A 6,568-nucleotide genomic window follows, 5' to 3' on the forward strand; every position below is an offset into this window, starting at 1 on the left:
TTGATAGAAAACATTAATTCAATATATTTGTCCTTGTTAATAAGAGTAAATCACATGAAAACTGCCAAATCCTTGTAACAAACTTAGTGAGTTTTTTTTTTATTGTGAGTATGCAATCATAAAAACATGAACCTGCTATTGCCTTCAACCAAGCATTTTTTTTTATTTTATCAAAGAAAATATAGGTCATGTTTCACAGACATAATAGTCATTCTTTTAAAACCAGAATGTTTAGTACGTTCTATTTTTCAAATTTGCTACTTTTTTCTTTAATTAAAAGTCTATCCCAATACTCTTGAGGTGGAGGTGGTAGAAAGGAACTCTGTTACTAACTCAGTTAACACACATGCTATTGAGTTAGGCACAGCGGCACATGCGTGTAGTCCCAGCCACTCGGGAGGCTGAGATGGGAAGATCACTTTGAGCCCAGGAGTTCAAGTTCAGCCAGAGCAACATGGTGAGACCCTGTCAAAAAAAAAAGAAAAAAAAAATGGCCAGGTGGGTTGGCTCATGCCTGTAATCCCAGCACTTTGGGAGGCCAAGGTGGGAGGACCACTTAAGGTCAGGAGTTCGAGACCAGCCTGGCCAACATGGTGAAACTCCATCTCTACTAAAAATACAAAAATTAGCTCGGTGTGGTGGTGCACACCTGTTACTCAGGAGGCTAAGACAGGAGAATCACCGGAACTAGGGAGGTGGAGGCTGCAATGACCCAAGATCGCACCACTGCACTCCAGCCTGGGCAACGGAGCAAGACTCCATCTCAAAAAAACAAAATAAAAAAAAAAGTGGTCCAGTGAAAACTTCTTGGCTTATGTCAGGATATACCCAGAAGACTGTTTTAATAGCATGACCACCTGAAAGTTAATTGATGAATTTCCAGTAAATCAAGTGGGACTTTCTCTGAACTTTTGTACTTAACTTATTTAAAAAGATAAAGACAAAAGACATTCATACTTAGAGATGAAGCAAAGAAGACTGTACTAGAAAGGACCCTCCACTTCCAAATAAAAAGGCTCTTGCTCAGTCTCTTTTGACTTTGAAATTCCATTTACTGAGGATAAAGCTTAACTTTCATTTTTTTTAAAAAAAAGGCTTAAACTGTAAATATCTCTGGAAAAGGCAGTAGCCTGTTTGAAATTCACAAATTTGGTTCTACAACATTCATAAGATCAGGTTTAAAGAGATATAAGAATTTGGGGTTGTTAGGAAGGGAAATGTGACCCACAAATGAAATAAAGTGAAGACTGGCTAAAATTACATTTCCAGACTTATTTTGACTAATGTCATTAGAAACATCTCTCCTTGATTTTTATACTTCTTACCAACTACCAGCCTCATCTAGCACTAAACAACGCTAGATGCATTGCCCCTTTGCTTTTATCCCATGGAAATCCACTATTTCCACTTACATGAAAACAAAGTTATAATAGCAGTGCTATTTCTTTAAAAATGCCCAAGATAGTCGAACACAATTGCTCATGCCTGTAATCCCAGCACTTTGGGAGGCTGAGCAGGGTGGATCATTTGAGGTCAGGAGTTTGAGACCAGCCTGACCAACATGGTGAAACCCCGTCTCTACTAAAAATACAAAATTAGCTGGACGTGGTGGTGGGCGCCTGTAATCCCAGCTACTTGGGAGGCTGAGGCAGAAGAATTGCCAGAACCCAGGAGTTGGAGGTTGCAGTGAGGCAAGATCGTGCCATTGCATTCCAGCCTGTGTGATGGAGAAGACACTGTCTCAAAAAAAAAAAAAAAAAAAAAAATGCCCAAGATACTTACCCAAAAATTGTTTTGAAAATGTGAAATATTGTTATGGTAGGTGTGCTATGATGTGATTTATTGGAAGGTCGAGATCCCAAAGATAGGTGCACTGTTTGATACTCCTTTCTTCTGCACTTACAAGATTGCTCTCCTTTGACCTCAGGCCCAGTTCTTGAGAACCAGTATGTCTCACTTCCAAGGTGATTAATTATATTGATTGCACCTCAAATGTGATGTCACTTCTGGTCTGCCTACAGTGATGGAAAGACACAACTAGATATCAGAAGAGAGAAGAGGACTAAACTGTACCTGTGTCATATCGTTCAGAATGACAATTTATCCTTTTTGATTTGATTTTTAATGATTTTGTGGTGTTGGGTGTTGACAAATGTATGCCACTAGATGTGCGTGATCTGAGCACAGGCATGTTAATTTTACTTTCTGAGTCTGATATAAGCACAGTGGCACTGGAGACTGAATCCACCCCATCTTCCTTCTGTGCCCTCCTCTTTTCATTTTCTTTCACAATGCATACCTCTAGTTCTCGCTTACCAAGGATTATATTATGATTAATGAGATCACTGACAGTCAGAAAATAAGTGGACAAACTTGAGAATTAAAGCTTATTCTACAGCATTCTGTTTCCATTTTAAACAAGAGAACTAATGAAAACAAAAGAAGTAAGGAGATCGAGACAACGGTGAAACCCCGTCTCTACTAAAAAATACAAAAAATTAGCCGGGCGTGGTGGCGGGCGCCTGTAGTCCCAGCTACTCGGAGAGGCTGAGGCAGGAGAATGGCGTGAACCCGGGAGGTGGAGCTTGCAGTGAGCCGAGATTGCGCCACTGCACTCCAGCCTGGGCGACAGAGCGAGACTCCGTCTCAAAAAAAAAAAAAAAAGAAGTAATGAAAGAAAGCAAAAGAAAGTAAGGCAAAAGTCCAAAATATTAAAATAAACAAAGCGGGAATGAACACATTTTCTAATGGCTAGGTACCCTTCAACTAAGCACCAAATAAATAATTTGCTTCTAAAATGATGCACACTGCTGAGCGTGATGGCTCACGCCTGCAATCCCAGCATGTTGGGGGGCCAAGGCTGGCAGATCACCTGAGGTCGGGAGTTCAAGACCAGCCTGACCAACATGGAGAAACCCCATCTCTACTAAAAATACAAAATTAGCTGGGTGTGGTGGCATATGTCTGTATCTCAGCTACTTGGGAGGCTGAGGCAGGAGAATCACTTGAACCTGGAAGGTGGAGGTTGCAGTGAGCAGAGATTGCACCATTGTACTCCAGCTGGGCAACAAGAAAGAAACTCCGTCTCAAAAAAAAAAGAATAAAAATAAAAATAAATAAAATGATGCACACAAACCAAAAGAAAACAAGCACATTATTTCCAATCTTATCACTTTCTAGTTTTTTTTTGTTGTTTGTTTTTTTTTTTTTGAGATGGAGTCTTGCTCTGTCTCCCAGGCTGGAGTGCAGTGGCACAATCTCGGCTCACTGCAACCTCCACTCCCAGGTTCAAGCAATTCTTCTGCCTCAGCCTCCTGAGTAGCTGGGACTACAGGCACACGCTACCATGCCTGGCTAATTTTTGTATTTTTAGTAGAGACAGGGTTTCACCATATTGGCTAGGCTGGTCTCAAACTCCTGACCTCGTGATCCACCCACCTTGGCCTCCCAAAGTGCTGGGATTACAGGCGTGAACCACCGCCCCCGGCTACTTATCACTTCCTAGTTTTGAGGCTAATTCTCCATTAAGAGAACAAAGTCAATTCAATAAAGGATTCAACACAAATTTACTTTACCTCTAATGAATAATTCAAACTTTAATATTTGAATTATCTAAATAATTAGCTCAAATTTTTATAATATTTTGTGCCTCTAACACATTCTTAGGCATGGCTTTACTTTTCTATCCTTTTGGTCAAAATAAAATAATGTACTTGGTGTGTCAAAATATCTTTTATTTGTCCAAAAAAAATCAATATAGCATCAAGAAATCCCTTTAAATACATCTACAGGTTGTGCCTGAGATTATGAGTATTGAAGTGTTTTATACTATTCTCAAATATCATACAGCTTATCTCCAGGTAGCCTTTGACTATGAAAGACGCCCTTGGTATAAAGAATCCAATCAGTTTTTGTAAATACTATTTTCAAGCCTTAAAGTGGACCATAAAATTCAAGGCATAAAAGCAATATATTTTAGAAATTCTGAAACTGTTTCCCCTACCTTTCTACCCAGAATTTAAAAAAAAATAAATCCTTTTTACTTTTTTTCCAGAAAATTATAAGCTTATATACTTCTTCTCATCTCCTCTTAGTTATATAGAATTTTCCCATTGTCTTATACTGAAATTTAATCCTTCAGAATTCCCAGTTTTCCCACATGGTTAAATGGAATGTTCAACATTTTTGTGTATTATGCCTCACTAGACATATAATCAACCAAAATAGACATTTATGATAGACTTAAAGTTCTCTCGTTTTAAGTAAACACACACTAAATTTTTTACTAATCTAAACTTCTAAATATTCACTAAGAGTTTTACCTTGAAAATAGACTATCAAAAAAAAAAATCATAAGGGCCAGACGCCGTGGCTCTAGTTTATCATCCCAGTACTTTGGGAGGATCTCTTGAACCCAGGAGTTCGAGACTGCAGCAAGCTATAATTGCACCACTGCACTCAATCCTGGGCAACAGAGTGAGATCCTGTCTCAAGAAAAAGAAAAAAAAAAAACTATATATATATATATATATATGATACCAATGTCCTCTATGTCATACAAAAGCCAATGTTGTTACAAAAGGCAGTGAGATCCAAGTCTGAAGAAGCCCAAATAACTTAGCAGACAGGTGAAATCATTGAGCCCATTATAACTAAAACGTGACATTTTATCTAATTAAACAAACAGTTTGAAAAAATAAATGTAAAGTAGTTAAAAGAGATACAGCATGACTCATAAATACATGAGCCAAGCACTGTTTGGGGTGTTTGCTAATCCTACTCTAGGCTAATTAGCTGAAAACATACCTGGCAAATCCCAGGAAGCTTAAAGATGATTAAAGAACTCAAAGAAGGAAAGCCTACAGCAACTTGTGCAAAAGAATAAAAAAATTGGAGCTATTCCACCTAAGAAAGCCTGGAAGCCGATTTCATAGTAAACTTCCATTTAAAATGGCTGTTACGCAGGTCAGGGACAGACAGCTCTCCAATGGGACAAAACAGGACAGGACGCCATATATTTCAACATAAGGGCATAGACAAAAGACAGACTCCACAATAAGGGGAAACTGTTCAGCTCTCGCCTGGGTGACCACTGTATGAAAAGTGCGTGACCCCAAGGTGCCCGGGCCCCGAAGCTAGTCCTAGCACACTGAAGCCTCAGAATGGAAACAGGAGAGCAGATTCCAGAGAGTGGAACAGAACACATTTCTTCACAGAAGGTGTCTGGATGAGATCAGGAGGGGATCACAGGACACATCACAGAGCAAGCCTTCCTTAGAATCCTCTCCAGTTCCTCTCATTTCCCCAAAAGCTCAGTCCTCCCGGCAAACTCCTTTACTCTAGTAGGCTCTGAGTCCCTCGTGTTTCCTCCTCTCATTCCCCTCTCCAAGTCAATCCCTCTCTCCCTCTTCATCGCCCTCAAATTCTCTTTCTTTCTCTTGTAGCCTCCTCCCCACAACCCAAGTCTCACTCTCTACAAACAGAGGCACCATGGGGAGAAGGACAGCTGAAAATACTCATAGCAGGATTTGTTTAATGACAAGCTACAGTTTATATGCACCGAAAAGATGGCAGCATTGTGCCTTTCTTTTTTTTTTTTTTTTTTTTTGAGACGGAGTCTTCCTCTGTTGCCCAAGCTGGAGTGCAATGGGGTGATCTCGGCTCACTGCAACCTCCACCTCCCAGGTTCAAGCGAGTCTCCTACCTCAGCCTCCCGAGTAGCTGGGGTTACAGGTGCATGCCACCACACCCAGCTAATTTTTGTATTTTTGGTAGAGACAGAGTTTCACCATGTTGGTAAGGCTGTTCTCAAACTCCTGACCTCACGATCTGCCTGCCTTGGCCTCCCAAAGTGCTGGGATTACAGGTATGAGCCACCACACCCAGCCAGCATTGTGCCTTTCTATAAATGATATAAACTTCCTCAAAAGCCCCATTCCCACTTTTGGAGGTGGCAGGATGGGGTGGGATAGGAAAGGTATGAATTTGTTGGTTAAGTGTCAATGGCCAGCCAGGGGCAGTGGCTCATGCCTGTAATCCCAGCACTTTGGGAGGTCAAGGAGGGTGGATCACCTGAAGTCAAGAGTTCAAGACCACGCCTGTAATCCCAGCTACTTAGAAGCCTGAGGTGGGAGAATTGTTTCAACCCAGGAGGCAGAGGTTGCAGTGAGCCAAAATCATGCCACCACACTCCAGCCTGGGTGACAAAGTGAGACTCTGTCTCAAAAAAAAAAAAAAAGAAAATCAATGGCCAGGTGTGGTGGTTCAAGCCTGTAATCCTAGCACTTTGGGAGGCTGAGATGGGAGGATCGCTTGAAGCCAGGAGTTCGAGATCATCCGGGACAAGGCAAAACACGTCTCTACAAAAAATTAGCCAGGTGTGATAGTACACGCCTGTAATCCCAGCTACTTGGCCTGTAATCCCAGCTACTTGGGAGGCTGAGGCAGGAGAATTGCTTGAACCCGGGAGGTGGAGGCTGCAGTGAACCGAGATCATGCCACTGTACTCCAGCAGCCTGGGTTAACAGAGCAAGATTCTGTCTCAAAAAAAAAAAAAAAAAAAAAAAAA

Source organism: Hylobates moloch, unplaced genomic scaffold (assembly GCF_009828535.3).
Source record: "Hylobates moloch isolate HMO894 unplaced genomic scaffold, HMol_V3 SCAFFOLD_43, whole genome shotgun sequence".
Classification (NCBI taxonomy): domain Eukaryota; kingdom Metazoa; phylum Chordata; class Mammalia; order Primates; family Hylobatidae; genus Hylobates; species Hylobates moloch.